The sequence below is a fragment of the Eutrigla gurnardus genome (genome assembly GCF_963514095.1).
Source record: "Eutrigla gurnardus genome assembly, chromosome: 7".
Classification (NCBI taxonomy): domain Eukaryota; kingdom Metazoa; phylum Chordata; class Actinopteri; order Perciformes; family Triglidae; genus Eutrigla; species Eutrigla gurnardus.
The window spans coordinates 5895249-5911190 of record NC_139921.1 but is presented as its reverse complement, the minus strand read 5'-3'; the positions used below and the strand labels follow the sequence as shown (position 1 = coordinate 5911190).

At 42.8% G+C, this 15942-nt stretch overlaps 1 protein-coding gene across 1 annotated transcript in view; it reads right to left on the bottom strand.

Annotated features, from left to right (window-relative positions):
- The window catches only part of LOC311015917 (uncharacterized protein), a 546979-nt gene that overhangs the window by 199602 nt on the left and 331435 nt on the right, over nucleotides 1–15942 (bottom strand). The gene's annotated exons all lie outside the window — the stretch shown is intronic.

Below are 15942 nucleotides of genomic sequence, written 5' to 3'. Positions count from 1 at the left end.
AGCCTATATGAGAAATATGAAGTTCTTCATGTTGAATCCTTCTCTTCTTTCCACCATGTTAAATCTGTTAAAATCCTCTTACTGATGTGCAGACAGTCAGCCAGCTCCTCCTGCTTCATTCTCCTCAGGAAGTGCACTGTGATCTTCTGAAACGCCTCTCTGCTCCTCCTCTGCTCTTCATCCTCACCGTCCAACAACTCCTCGTCCTCACTCTCCAAGCATTCTGGGTAATCTGGACTCAGGACCTTCTGGAACTTCTTCAGCTCGTTCTTCACAAAAGTGCCGATGTTCTCCTCCAGCAGCTGGAACAGAAGGATAAACTGAACATGAACTATAAAGAACCCAACATGGGATTCATGTGTGGGTCTGAGCAGCATGGAGACCACTAGAACCTGTTCAGCATTGAGTCTGTAGTTGATGTGGTTAATAGTGAAAGGTGAGCTTGTACATGTACTCACCATAAATATGTAGTCCAGGTGTGTTTGATGCTGCCGGGTCAACGGAACCTCTGAGATCTGCTGAACTCTGTGGAGCAAACCAAGTTCAAAGAATCACTAAACCACAGACTGGAGATCAGAAGTGGACGTCGTCATGGTGACGTCACCCATTGTGTTTGGCATTTCCACGGCCATTAAACCCTGGCCTGTTCTTTCTCCCACACTTCTCCCTGTGTCCAAAATCAACTTTGCAAGGTTTGTCCACCTCTAAATCTCAGCCCCAGTAAAACATATTGAGTGTTCAACTCTGTAAACCATCCTCCAAAGAAACGAAAGAAAGGTGTAATTTCCTACACGTAATAAGTCTCCCATCTGCATATAGAGCAATGAAAATGTAAATGTATGCATGTGTGTATCTGGTGTAGGGGCTGCACGGTGGTGTAGTGGGTAGCACTCTCGCCTCACAGCAAGAGGGTCCTGGGTTCGATTCCCGGGTCGGCCCGGGTTCCTTCTGTGTGGAGTTTGCATGTTCTCCCCGTGTGAGCGTGGGTTCTCTCCGGGTTCTCCGGCTTCCTTCCACAGTCCAAAGACATGCAGGATGGGGATAGGTTCATGGATGACTCTAAATGTCCCGTAGGTGTGAATGTGAGTGTGAATGTGAATGTGAATGGTTGTCTGTCTCTACATGTCGGCCCTGTGATAGACTGGCGTCCTGTCCAGGTGAACCCTGCCTTCGCCCAATGACAGCTGGGATTGGCTCCAGCCCCCCCCGTGACCCTAAATACAGGATAAGCGGTAGACAATGGATGGATGGATGGATGTATCTGGTCCTAGAAAGTTCCGACCTGTAAAAATTGGGGAAATAAACAGGAAACATCCCTTGACTCGGCAGCGGCTGTGGCTCAAAGGTAGAGTGAGTCGTCATCGGCGGTTCGAAACCCGGCTCCTTCAGTCTGATTCTGTGCCATCAGTGTGTGAATGCGTACTAATGATTTAGCTCCTGATGTAAAGGCGGTTCCTCTGCCATCAGTGAATCATGAATGTGTGTGTGTGTGTGTGTGTGTGTGTGTGTGTGTACGTGACTAGTATGTGTAAGTGACTGAATGTAGTGTAAAGCACCTTGAGTAGCTAGTAAGTTAGAGAAGCGATATATAAATGCAGGTCCATTGATCATTCCAGTCAATGTTCCGAGTCTCTACAAAGCTCTGTCAAAGCAACCTAATAGATGCTTAATTTATTACCTTATCACTGGCTTAGTGTGATGTATCAGGTCGATGCCAGAGCCAGAAATAGTAGGATATATGATAGTTCACTGTATAAATCCCCCTTTTCCCTCATCTAAGTAGCTTTTGCCCCTTGGAAATACTATATAAAAAAAAACAAATAAATAATTAAACAAATAAATAAACACAAAATTATTGATTTTAGCATCTCTCGATTCTCTATCCCAAGTATAAACAGTTCAATTCCTCTAGAGCCATTTCCATTGTTGTTGTAAATTATCATTGCTAAGAATAATACTGCTTTCTGTTCCTTTTCTTCCATGACCAAATTCCTGAATCATCGGTCCTCAATCCATCGGTTGACTCCCCTCTTCATCACAGATGACTGTAAACCCAACGAAGAGATCCTGGTGTCTTCCAAGCTTGGAGATCTCTGTTTGAGCTGCAGCCTTCCACCCGTACCCTATTCCCCTCACTGCATAGGAACCGGTGGAGCCACAACAGCAGCCCTCCACATGCCAACCTAATCTTAAATCCCTGGGCTGCCGATCATCATCTGCTTTCTATTGCTACGTCAAACTCCATAAGAAAGAAATATTAGCCGCTCAAAAGCTCATGAGTATTTGCACCCCTTGATGCATTGTTGTGTTTGAAATGTTTGTCTGCCTCGCTGCCAATACTGTTGCTGCATATTAGGTGGTTTGCTGGGTTGAGAACTTCCATCTGTCTTAGCATAGCAGAAGTCTAGGTAGTGTATTCTCCTATGAGCCAAGATGCTCTCTGATCTCGTGCTGTTTTGGGGGGTTAAGATATTTACTCATCATCACTTCCCATCATCTCTATGTAATCACATATGGGGAGTGATGAGGCCGGAGCCTAGACGCCAAACTAACTAACTATGTTCTGTTGCTGCAATAAACAGTCTAAACGTGAGTTGTCTGACTGAAATGAGTTTGCTCTGTTTATCATTACATTGATGAGTCTTGTTCTGATAGTTTATGCTCGTGTCAGGATCAATACTATAAATGGATCTGGGTCACATGAGACCATGTTGTGGACATGTGAACACTCGTCTTAGTGCTGCACTCAGAGTGTTGCTAGCATATTGTTGGGTTTGTGGTTCGTAGCTGAGCCAAAGAGTTAACAGTTTGCAGGATTCAGGGCTGGTGGACTTGGAGTTATTGTTTAAGGGGCTAGTCTAGACCTGATTCATCCTGTTAGGAGAGTTCAGTTTAATTTCTTACCTTCCATCAGCAGCTTGTTCAGCTTTAAAAAGAATAGGGTGATGCATAGACTGGTCACTCTTTATGGATACACAGCTGGGTCCAGGTCCAGGTCCAAGGGAGTCTGGTCTCTGCTGCTGCATCCTGATACAATAAATACAATTTAAGGTTATACTTTCCCAAGATTCTCACAAGTTAAACTTCATTCATTACAATATAAGCCACAACATGAAATTATAAAAAAAACCTCATTATCACAATACTATATTATTTAAGTCCCCCCCCCTTCCTATCAGCAACGTCACGATTGATGCAAATAAACACAAATAATCCTGCTGTAAAACTAAGTAATGTGAGGTGGACAAATGGATTCAACAGGAGAGTCGACATAGATTCAGATCATCCCCTACATGGACTACAAAGGTCTGGACCAAGACCTGATTCTTCACCTCAGGAGAGTCAGATAATAAAAAGGTTGAATTTTAAACTCAATAAAGCGATCTAGTTAATATTATGTATATTTATGTTGTTGAGTGAGAATCATGATGGTGGAGTGATCTGAGTCCTGGACACTTGGAGATCCTCGTCTCACCTCTGAGCTTTGGTCTGGCTGTCATGTTCCCCATCCTGAGTGGTTTCAGAGGGAAGGACTCCGTCCTCTCGGTCCTCAGACCGATTCATAGCAGAGTCTCCACCTGCTGGCAGAGACGTACACTGTCACTACGGCAACACTGACAGCAGAGAGGCAAAGTCCCGCCCCTTCCTGTGTCGCCAATGGGATCTCATTTCTAAACGGCGAGACCAAGGGTGCAGTCGAATAGTCAAAAAATAAGGTCCTAACTCCTATTCCTTGACCTTGACCTCTGGGGAAAACGTCACAGATTAAGGAAAGGCGAGAGAAGAACTCCAAAGGATTTAGAAAAGTGGACCGCGGTGCTCAGAGAATCCGACCGGACTTTCACTAAGCTACGTCATTATAATGCAGCTGATGATTGACAGCTGATGATCGGCACCGGTGATTGACGTGCGTCTGCGCTGGAGAAACTACAATAATGGACTACAAAAAACCCGTCATCCACTTCTCCCCATGTTGTTGGTTTGACCTGTATTTACATTTCATTTGTAGCTTTAGTTTAGTTTTTGTCAAACATTTGAAACATGATTGAAATAAATAAAAATACCATTCAATTATTATCACTGTCCACACATTTATCAACACAACTCCAATTACTATATGTCTGCATGAAAGTAATGGTTAAATATGCAAATGCACATATAATTTCATGAACGGCCAAGGTGTGCATCACTTTAAATGTTGCTCTCGCAAAGAATTGTGGGTCGGCGTGATCTCCTTTCCTTTGGTAAAGGAAGGTCTGTTGTATCCTAAAGGAGCTCTGAAAGGAAGCATTGGAGCTCCTTTCCTTTGGTAAAGGAAGGTCTGTTGTATCCTAAAGGAGCTCTGAAAGGAAGCATTGGAGCTCCTTTCCTTTGGTAAAGGAAGGTCTGTTGTATCCTAAAGGAGCTCTGAAAGGAAGCATTGGAGCTCCTTTCCTTTGCATTTAGAGAATCCGAACAGCTCTTATCATGGCGGCCACTTGTTTACTTCTGGGTCACTTCTTCCGTTAGGAACCTTCCTAAGCAAAATACACTATTCGACTGCAACCCTTGACTTTGTGGGAAGTTGCTATCTGCAGTGTTAACCTTAAACGCTGCTGTATAATATTTTCAGACGTCATGTTCGGTTTTAAGTTTGTATCGTGGAACGTTTCTATTGATGTAAACAATCCGTTCGTTCTGTCTTTGGGAACATGCAGGAAGTTATAGGAAGTAACGTAATCACACAATATTAAACAAGTTATAGGAAGTAACGTAATCACACATTATTAAACAAGTTATAGGAAGTAACATAATCACACAATATTAAACAAGTTATAGGAAGTAACATAATCACACAATATTAAACAAGTTATAGGAAGTAACATAATCACACAATATTAAACAAGTTATAGGAAGTAACATAATCACACAATATTAAAACAAGTTATAGGAAGTAACGTAATCACACAATATTAAACAAGTTATAGGAAGTAACATAATCACACATATTAAAACAAGTTATAGGAACTAACGTAATCACACAATATTAAACAAGTTATAGGAAGTAACGTAATCACACAATATTAAACAAGTTATAGGAAGTAATGTAATCACACAATATTAAACAAGTTATAGGAAGTAATGTAATCACACAATATTAAACAAGTTATAGGAAGTAATGTAATCACACAATATTAAACAAGTTATAGGAAGTAACGTAATCACACAATATTAAACAAGTTATAGGAAGTAACGTAATCACACAATATTAAACAAGTTATAGGAAGTAATCACACAATATTAAAACAAGTTATAGGAAGTAACGTAATCACACAATATTAAAACAAGTTATAGGAAGTAACGTAATCACACAATATTAAACAAGTTATAGGAAGTAACGTAATAACACAATATTAAAACAAGTTATAGGAAGTAACGTAATCACACAATATTAAACAAGTTATAGGAAGTAACGTAATAACACAATATTAAAACAAGTTATAGGAAGTAACTAATCACACAATATTAAAACAAGCTATAGGAAGTTACGTAATCACACAATATTAAAACAAGTTATAGGAAGTAACGTAATCACACAATATTAAACAACTTACCGGTTTGAAGGACGGACGTAGAAACGGTAACTGTTGAGGACAGGATCAGATGTCTCCCTGTGTTTTACCTGCGACACTAATCTCTCCGTTTCTGCTGCACTAGTGAATTGTTTCACTTTCAGTCTTCAGCCCCTCCCTTCCTGCTCTCTGTGTCTGCGCGTGCCTGTGCGGGGTGTGCGCGCCTGCAAACCTCTTGTGCGGACTTTCTCGGACGCCGTTGACAGATAGACGTGTTATTTACTCATGTATTTATGTTAATGCTCTGACCTCCTGTTTGCTCCATGATAGAGCTTGTAGTTGTGATATTCCCCATGATTAGTATTTCATATTTCTGTGAACAAGTTATGGTTTATTATTGTGTTCATAAAACAATGAGAACACGTTCATTTCTCTGCATTATAGAGTAGTTAATTTTAGAGTAGTGAAATAGTGATTGTGAATTGTATATTTTATAATCAGTAGTTTAATGTTGTGATTTAAAGGTTGTCATGGTTGTTCAGTTGAAGATGTATTAAGTTTGGTAGGTGGCTTCTTTAGATTTAGGGTTTAGGATTTAGGGGATCTTTCCAGTGATGGAAATGGAAATGATGATGCAGGATGTGTCTTGTCTTTTGTTGAAAAGCTGTTTAAGGCCAAGTGGTTGCTTTTGGGTTGGACTGGGTTTTTGTGTGGAGTATTGTCTATTCAGTGGACAAAAGTACTTTGCAGTGGTTCTAATAGTGTAAATGTAGTGAGGTAGGTTTATGAGGTTTATTGTGTTTGGCAGGTCGTTTTTAGGAAACTGTGGAGGACAACAAATAAATAATTAAATATTGTAAGGTACATGCATTTGATTTATTTTGTTGTAGTTGTGATATTTGAAGTTGGGACTATGTGTCCCAGGTGTACACATGGCTTTTATGTAATTTACTATGTTAACAAGGATTAGTGTGTAAAAGTTATTTTTGTAGGGTTAAACATGTCAAACCTCTGTATATTGTAGTCAGACATGGGTCAAGGAATATTTTACATGAATTAGGGAGTAACTTTATGTGGTTACTTTTTATTGGACAGCTTTAATAGTGGTACTTTAATGATAGCCAATTGTGTTTGTGAGGAGAATGTGGGAGGGGTTTAGCTACAGGTTAAAGGTGCCCTATTATACTGATTTTCATCCATTCCACACATTGATATGCATTGCCCCAAACCCATCCATGGTCCTGAATTTCAGCTGTCTAAAAGTTGCTCAAATGAGCTCTGCTGAGAACAGGCTGTTTCTGTGTCTGCACCTTTAAATGCTAATGAGCTCCTTCTGTCATCGCCTACTTAGAGAGAGACGGAGACGATTACGCTAGCGGTAGCATGCACCAATGTTTGCAAGTTGCTGGGTCCCGTATGGTTGGGACAGATCCTTTTACGAGGGTCAGTGTCGAGGCAAAGCCAGCTTTGTACTGACCCTCGTTACTGAAGCAGTCCGATGTGAAGTGGTTAGCACACACATACAAGCTAACACGGACCGTAGCCGGCACATTGTCATTACAAATGAAACGCAAGAGACCAGACCCGGACCGTCGAGCACAGTGCTCTGTCGGACACGCCCCTGGGCAGGGGCGGTCTCTCATATGGGCAGCCGCCCAGGGCGGCATTCGTGAAGGGGCGGCATGAGTGCCCGCACAAAAAAAAAAAAGTGCATCTCTTGCTGCTGAGAGAGACTGGTTCACACGTGCGGCCGCAGAAGCACCACAAATAGGCGCGGAGCGGAGCCCGCTTCCTTTCAGCGCCCTTGTTAAGTGATAGTGTAGTTCACACCACACTGAAAAAAAGAATATGTTGGATTAACTTAATTCAATAGTGGACATTGGTTGCACACAGATGTTTTACTTTGGCAGCAATTTAATGTTCAATAAACCTGTGCATTTTGTATTGATACAATGTGATTGAAATGTGTTCTAATTAGGGCTGTCAGGCGATTAAAAAAATTAATCTAATTAATTACAGGATTTGTAATTAATCAATCTAATTAATCGCATTTTAATCTCATATCTGCTAAAGGTACCCAAATAAAGAATTCAAATTCTAAGACATTACAAAATTGTATTGCATGACTAATGACATGCATGACTAATCAATTGCATACACTAAAAACACTGAAAAACTGACATTACTTGTTCACTGTTTTGTTACAGTAGAACAGTAATGTCAGTTCAATTCTTTACCTACTGTAACTGCAGTGAAATTAGACATTTTATTTTGAAAGGTTACCAGTGGTGACAGGCAACCATCTTCAGAGAACAATACAAACAAAATTGTGTTATTGAAGCTAGAATATAATACTAACATGTAATATGAAAATAACGTGTAGTATTTAAGTGACCAAATAGTATTGGACTAAAAGTTACTGAATAGTGTTGAAATAAAATGATAAAATTGTGAAGAATTCAAATGTTCAACTAGAACTAGGGCCAGGGGCTGCACGGTGGTGTAGTGGGTAGCACTCTCGCCTCACAGCAAGAGGGTCCTGGGTTCGATTCCCGGGTTCTGTCTGGAGTTTGCATGTTCTCCCCGTGTGAGCGTGGGTTCTCTCCGGGTTCTCCGGCTTCCTCCCACAGTCCAAAGACATGCAGGATGGGGATAGGTTAATTGGTGACTCTAAATTGCCCGTAGGTGTGAATGTGAGCGTGAATGGTTGTTTGTCTCTACATGTCTCCCTGTGATAGACTGGCGTCCTGTCCAGGTGAACCCTGCCTTCGCCCAATGACAGCTGGGATCGACTCCAGCCCCCCAGCGACCCTGAATACAGGATAAGCGGTAGAAAATGGATGGATGGATGGATGGATCTGCGCTACCATTCTCTCTCTCTCACTCTCTCTCGGAACGGATAAATACAAGAAGTGTTCAAACTTATTGGTTACAGAAACATGGCGTATTCATTTTATGGGGTTATTTACTCCATAATGAAAAAAATGAACAACAGCTGAACAGAAGCACTTGTGGACCGTCGCGGAGAAATACGCGTCTGGTGTGAACAGGGGGGCAGGGGACCGCGCGCGATTTTCGTCGGCGCGCCGCGCAGCCGTTGTGAACCCGGGCGTGGCTGGAGGTCTGCAGCCAGACCCCTCTCGCTTGATGGCTAAATGTCACTAATGCTACGGTCACGGTGCAGTTAACACACAATGTAACTGAATAGTCAGTTAGCAAACCAATTCAAACAGAAGACCAAAGGAGCGCCGCTAAGTTACGTTGAATATAACAGTAATGGCGCCCGCTCAAAAAAAGAAATTCAAGTGAAACATGAGCTGCGTTTCAATAACAGTTTGAGTCGCCCTTGCTCACTTGCCCTAAGCACTTGCCCTCGGGGGAATCCCCGCCGCCATCTAAAGGGCTGTTCCATTTCTCTGAACAGCTGAAGTGAACTCCGTGAGATCGACCCTTGAGGGCTGAGTGATCGAGTCAACAACAATGGTCACTTCAGAGCTGTATATCACCCACAATGCATTGCAGTGGTGCACGAAAAATATGTCCATGCGGTGGCGATAATGAACCTCAAACACCATTGTCTGCTGTCTATTCACCACCAAGGAAGAAGAAGAAAGAAGAAAGTAGTTTAAATTGAATTAATTTTCTTAAATTGTGCAATTAGACTGTCTGTTGCAGAGTTATGGCAGAGCCCACCGTTTACAAGTGTAAGTATATAAGCCGCCGTATTGCCATCAAGAGCAGAATACGTCTTCGTCTCAATGAAATGAGTCTCTGCATATTCTGTGTAATTTGGAATAGGCAGTATAGCGCTACATCCAACAACGTGTGGTTGATCCATGATTGTCTGGGCTGTTAGTGAACGAGGGCAGGTGTGTTCCATTTACCTCTTTCACTCCCCCTCCACCCTCTTTCCCTCCGCCCTCCAAGTGGCCTCCGTGTGACGTCATAGCAAGGGCTGAGGGCAAGTGAACGAGGGCGACTCAAACTGTTATTGAAACGCAGCTCTGGTGATAAAAAAAGCACGAGCAAATAAGCTCACGGCACATATTTAACGTTAACGTTAGGCCTACATGGTCACTCTCAAGACATTAAACTACATTTGACTGAGATTTCAAGAATATTTAATTAGAAAATCCAGACTTACCGACCAAAACAATGGCGTGGCGTAGGTGTACCATACCGCGACGAGTCCATGGATGTGACGGTTGCCGTCTTCTTCTGCCAACAATGCAACGGGCGTAAGACGAGATCGCGTGAGGTATCACGATAATTAACATCGATACTTTATTGCCTCACTTCATCCCAACATGATCTGAACACATTCATGTACCCTCTCTGCGTAGTATGTAGTTTCTACATGATATAGTTATGTTTAACTTTGAAACATGAGGCAGTCGTGTTAAATTTTCAAAATAAAATACCGCGATTGACAAATGCGATATTTATCTAAACTTGCACTGGGAAACAGGAAGAGAAAATACATTTAATAAATGTGAAGAGATAAACAAATATGTGTATTTCAACTGTATATCTGCACTACTACTGTCTACTATCATACACACTCTCTCTGTCTGTGTGTGTCTCTCACTCTCTCTCTCTCTCTCTCTCTTTATTCAGGGAGCACCAGCCAGATCACCCAGCGCCATGACCAGCATCATCAGAGGAGTTCCGTCTATCAGGACACGTTGAACTTCACCTCTGTGACGAACGCCAACTCTTGGATATCTCCTGTCATCAGATGAGTTCGGTCTATGCTAATGACTCCCTTCGTTACATAAAGACGGGAGCTGAATCTGAACAGCCTGTAGGAGCGCCGTTGTACCAGTGGGGGCGCTGCAGAGACCATGCAGCAGTCGCTTGTTTTCCTCATTCTGGGAGTTGACAGGCTCAGGGAGAACCAGTTTCTAGGTGTAGAGACCAGAGAAAACATGTTTTTCATAATATGGGACCTTAATTCAAATGCACTTTTGCTAAAATATCAGTTCAAGAACAGTTTATTCTCTTTTAAAAGCAATTTTATTTATTGTTCCATATCATAACAAAAGTTATGTCATACATGTTTTCACATACAGCAGGACTAGAACACCCTCATGATGTTCAAAGTCCCAACATCACCCAAGAGCAAGCGTTATAAAGTGTTGATGAATGGAAAATCACAGCTGCAGCATCATCATAGTTTATAATTCCTTAGTGAATTTAGCAGGAGCATTTTCTCCAACAATGAAGAAACAGTTTAATATGTTTTTTATTTGTAATATGTTAAATACATTATGTTTTCTATTCTAATCTGTGTGTGCTCTGTGTTTCATGTTGATGGTTTTCACTGGACAGCAACTATTTGCTCCAGTCACTAATGCATGTTCCTCAACACGACAAGGTTCAGTCTGAAGACAAAGCCATCCCGATATACTCCATTCATTTAAGTACATTTACACAAGCATTAATACATTTACAACAAGTACAAGGAGGAATGAACCTGACTGATTACAAACTGCAATGTTTTCATTCACATCTTTGCATTGACTCTGAATGTAATCACACCGCTTTGTGTTTGTTGTGAACAGTTTCAGAGACGCAGAGACACTGATCCAGACCAGACTGCAAACCCAGGATAAAGAGGTTCAGTGAATGTGGTGTTGAAGGTGTGGAGGTGGATCAGTTTGTTAGAGGAGACTCTGTAGAAGGTCAAAGTGTCAGCAGGACAGTCCAAGTACACTGCTACCACACCAGAGGAGGAGGAGGAGGAGGAGGAGGAGATGTGTGTTTGTTTGCTTTTGTGCCAGACAGAGTAACGACCATCATAACAACACAGACTCCAGGACTGATCATTCCATCCAAACCAAGAGTTTTCTCCTCTCCTCTTGATTCCTCTGTAACTCACTGATATATAAACCAGTCCTCTCCACTTGACCTCCCAGTAACAGCGACCAGTCAGACCGTCTCTACACAGCAGCTGAGGCCGTGAGACAAATCTGTGTGGGTGATCTGGATATGACTGGTCGTCTGACACACGTGTCACCTTCCTGTTGGTGTCGTCCAGTTTGAGTTCTCTGCTGACTGTGTTTGTGTCCAGTTCCAGTTCACAGACATCTGATGGAGAGAACAAACACAATGCAGCTAAAGGTTATTGTTGGAGACAGTTGGGTGTTTTTTGTTTGTGTTTTGAAAGCTTAATAAATATACTTTGGGTATTAGTATATGACATCACAAGGGGGCGGTAACTAGATGGTGATGGGTCACGTCACCCATTTCATTGATAAATAGGACACCGGTGTGTAGTGGTGTGTGTTTTGTTGGATCACAGAGAAAAACACAGTGTTGGGGAACTAGCAGGAGCAGATTCAGTTATTAATAGATAATTATTAATATCAATACTCAGTCTCAATATTAAGGAGTTTGTACTCAAATGCCAATAATGAATAACTATTAGAATATGAGTACAAACAGTTGAAGGATTTGTGAATTCTTCACAGAGAAGAGGTTGATATCATTCATTCTTATACAACATTAATAAACACAGCAGTATGTTCATAAGGGGTTTATTAACAATAAACAAAGAAACATACACTAAGTCCAAGTGGCCTATCTAACTAAATACTATACAAGTGTGTGTGTGTGTGTGTGTGTGTGTGTGTGTGTGTGTGTGTGTGTGTGTGGGTGTCGACCAGTCAGCCATGTGGAGTGGGGGTGTTCTTTGTGGGAGGCCTTGTGGTCCTGCCTGGAGAACAGGGGCCTCATGTATCAATGTTGCGTACGCACAAAAACGTGGCGTACGTAATTTTCCACGCCAACGTTCAGATGTATCAAAAGTGAAATGAACGTGGAAATGTGCGGTGTCCCACGGCAGCTTCATGGCTGGCGTACGCACGTTTCTACAGCTATTGTTCCTTTGGCGACACTCTGAGGTGATGCTGGGAAACTGTTAATTATGTGAAAACAATTAGTCCTCAGAGTAATGTGCACATCAGAGACACATTAATGGACAATTAACACACACGTGTTTGCAATCATATGGATGGATATAAAAGCATGCGCAAAGTGATGAAAAATGGCATTAACAATGGCAGCCTTGGCCTTGTTAGAAGACATCGCAAACGGTAACATCAGACGTGAGAGGGTGTTTAGAGAAAGGGAGGATATGTTAGCAAATGACGACAACTGGCTCATGAGTCGTTTTAGGTTGCCGAGGCCAGTGTTACTGGAGCTGTGCGCAGAGCTGCGGCCGGCCCTAGAAAGAAACACAGCCAGGAGCCAGGGGTTGTCCGTGCCCACACAGGTGCTGACCACTCTGGGGTTTCTGGCAACAGGAGCCTTCCAGAGGGAACTGGCCGACCGGTCAGGAGTGTGCCAGTCCACTCTGAGCCGAGCCATGCCAGCTGTGTGGGACGGGATCATAAGAATGTCATCCAGGTACATCAAATTCCCATACAATGCTGTTGAACAGGCCAACATTAAAGCGCAATTTGCAGCAAGAGCCGGTTTCCCTAATGTAATCGGAGCTATTGACTGCACACATGTTGCTATAAAAGCGCCATCACAGGATGAATTTGTTTTTGTCAACAGGAAACATTTTCATTCAATAAATGTTCAAATAATATGTGATGCGCAAATGCAGCTCACCAACATCGTGGCAAGGTGGCCTGGTTCAACGCTCGTTCATTCTTACTAATAGCATGGTTGGTAACAGGCTGGAGGCTGGCACGGTGCGCGATGGGTGGCTTCTCGGTGAGTAAATGTATCCGTTTAATTTTGCCCCGAATGTAAACCAGCACAATGTCCATTTGGGCACGTGCATTCAAATATGTGCATTTGTTTTTCCCTGGTGAAAATAGAGCGGCAGAGCTATCTAACAAGCCCTTTATTGTCTCCTTGTGTTCAGTATTTGTGTCGATAAACGGGTGCGTAAAGTTGGAAATGTCACACACTGCAGTAGCCACGGCGCACTTCTGCAGTCATTAATATATATGATAATATAATATATAATATATTAATATCCTCCTGTCCCCCCGCCCGTTGCGGTCACGCTTCGGCGGTGGGCCGAAATCCTCCGCTTCACCTCCACCTTCACGTCGGACCATTTCTTTTTTATTTCAGGGAGTGTGCGCTGCTCCGACCCCACAGTGTTCACTGCCTCACACACACGCTCCCACTCACATTTCTTTTTTTTTGTGTTAATTTCTGATGAGAGGCTACCAAATAATACTGGTCTTCGAGTCTCGACTTCGTTTAAGAGCGTTTCGAGCTCAGACTCGGTGAAGTTGCGCTTCTTCCCTTTTTCATTTTCTAGATCTGATGGTGCAGAGAGGGGAATCCCCGGTGCAGGCCCTATTTAAAATCATTTGCATATTTAAATGGGGGCGTGGACAGGGAGGAGTTTAGCACTTCCACATGTGCGCTTAATTCCACGTTGATTGGGATGTACAAAGGAAAAGTGCTTGGATCCATGCGTACGCACACTTTGATACATCTGATTTTTTTTGTGCGTAGGACAGTTTCTGGATTCTAGCGTACGCCATGTTTCAGTAGGAAATCCACGCAATTGTTAGTACATGAGGCCCCTGATTTCTATATATGTGTATAATTAGTGTAATATATGTAGAGCCGTTAGGAAAGCTGGATTAGTGAGAACGCAACCTGTCTGTTCTGGATCACTGACGATCAACAGACTAAACAAAAACACCACAAAATTACATCGTTGGTCGTAAAAATATCACAGTTTGACCTTAAATGACTAAAGATTGAAACCAGACCAACCTGTGGTCTGGTCTCTGGACTAAGACCTCTAGGGGACCACAGACCCAGGAGACAGTCTCTGGTTCCTCCACATAGTCTGGTCTGGTCTCTGGACTAATGTGAGCTACTATTGTAGACCTCTAGGGGACCACAGACCGAGGACACAACATCTGGTTCCTCCATTTAGGATTCAGGGACGTCAGGATGACAGGAGGACGATCTCAACGCTGAGACGCTTTAGAGACGAACGCTACATCCTGATAGAAACGTGATCATCGGATTTCAGTCATGAACACGTTCAAATCTGGAGCAGCTGAGTTACTGAAAACATACTCACACTTCCTCAGACCAGGTCTCAGATTCTGCTGTCCCCCATGGTCCACCCTGCAGGAATTCATTCAAAGACCTCAATCAGGTCCACCATTAAACATGAACCCCAGTTCCTCAGTCAGAGACGGAGACACAGTCTGGATCTGTTGTCCATCTGTCCTCACCTGAGAGTCCAGTCTGATGTCTGTCCATCTGTCCTCACCTGAGAGTGTCCAGTCTGATGTCTGTCCATCTGTCCTCACCTGAGAGTCCAGTCTGATGTCTGTCCATCTGTCCTCACCTGAGAGACCAGTCTGATGTCTGTCGATCTGTCCTCACCTGAAAGTGTCCAGTCTGATGTCTGTCCACCTGTCCTCACCTGAGAGTGTCCAGTCTGATGTCTGTCCATCTGTCCTCACCTGAGAGTCCAGTCGGATGTCTGTCCATCTGTCCTCACCTGAGTGTCCAGTCTGATGTCTGTCCATCTGTCCTCACCTGAGAGTGTCCAGTCTGATGTCTGTCCATCTGTCCTCACCTGAGAGTCCAGTCTGATGTCTGTCCATCTGTCCTCACCTGAGAGTGTCCAGTCTCCAGTGTGGACCCTCCAGTCCAGCAGACAGCAGCTTGACTCCTGAGTCTCCTGGATGATTGTAGCTCAGGTCCAGCTGTCTCAGATAGGAGGGGTTGGAGTCCAGAGCTGAGGCCAGAGAAGAACAGCCGTCCTCTGTGATCAGACAACCTGACAGACTGAAGACACACACTACTGTCACTTCTGGGGACTTTACATAGACTTATGTCCATTTGTCCACTTTTTAAAATGAGAAAAAGTGATATTTGTCTTTTGTTGTGTTGATGTTGTACTGGGTGGGATAAGCGTGGCTGAGTGATGGAAAGATATGGACAGAGGAGGAAGTTAAAAGAAAGAAAAGAGACGAGCTGAAATGATTGAGAGAGAAATTGAAGCGTTAGAAAAGAGAAGAAACAACAGTTGAAACAGTCTATGTGGTCTGTCTTCAGACCTGGTGTGCCAACAAAGATCTGGTATTGATTTTAAACCATCTAGCAAAGAAAAAAGGCAGTAATTCAATAACATTTCAACAATGTTTATAGTTTTCATATTGAACTGGAGGAATTATGAATAACAAGTACTCTGATAATAACAGTAAAATACAAAACACAGCTTTGAAAATGTGCTTCTTAAGAGTCTCAGAACATATGAGGCATTCAGGTGTTCAACTGCCAGTTGGAAGAAAAGAGTCTGTCTTGATTCAAAGCTCTGTTCTCACTGTCAGCGTTCCTCTTTGAGAGCAGCCGTGTGAACTTATCTATCGGCTCTAGATTTCACCGA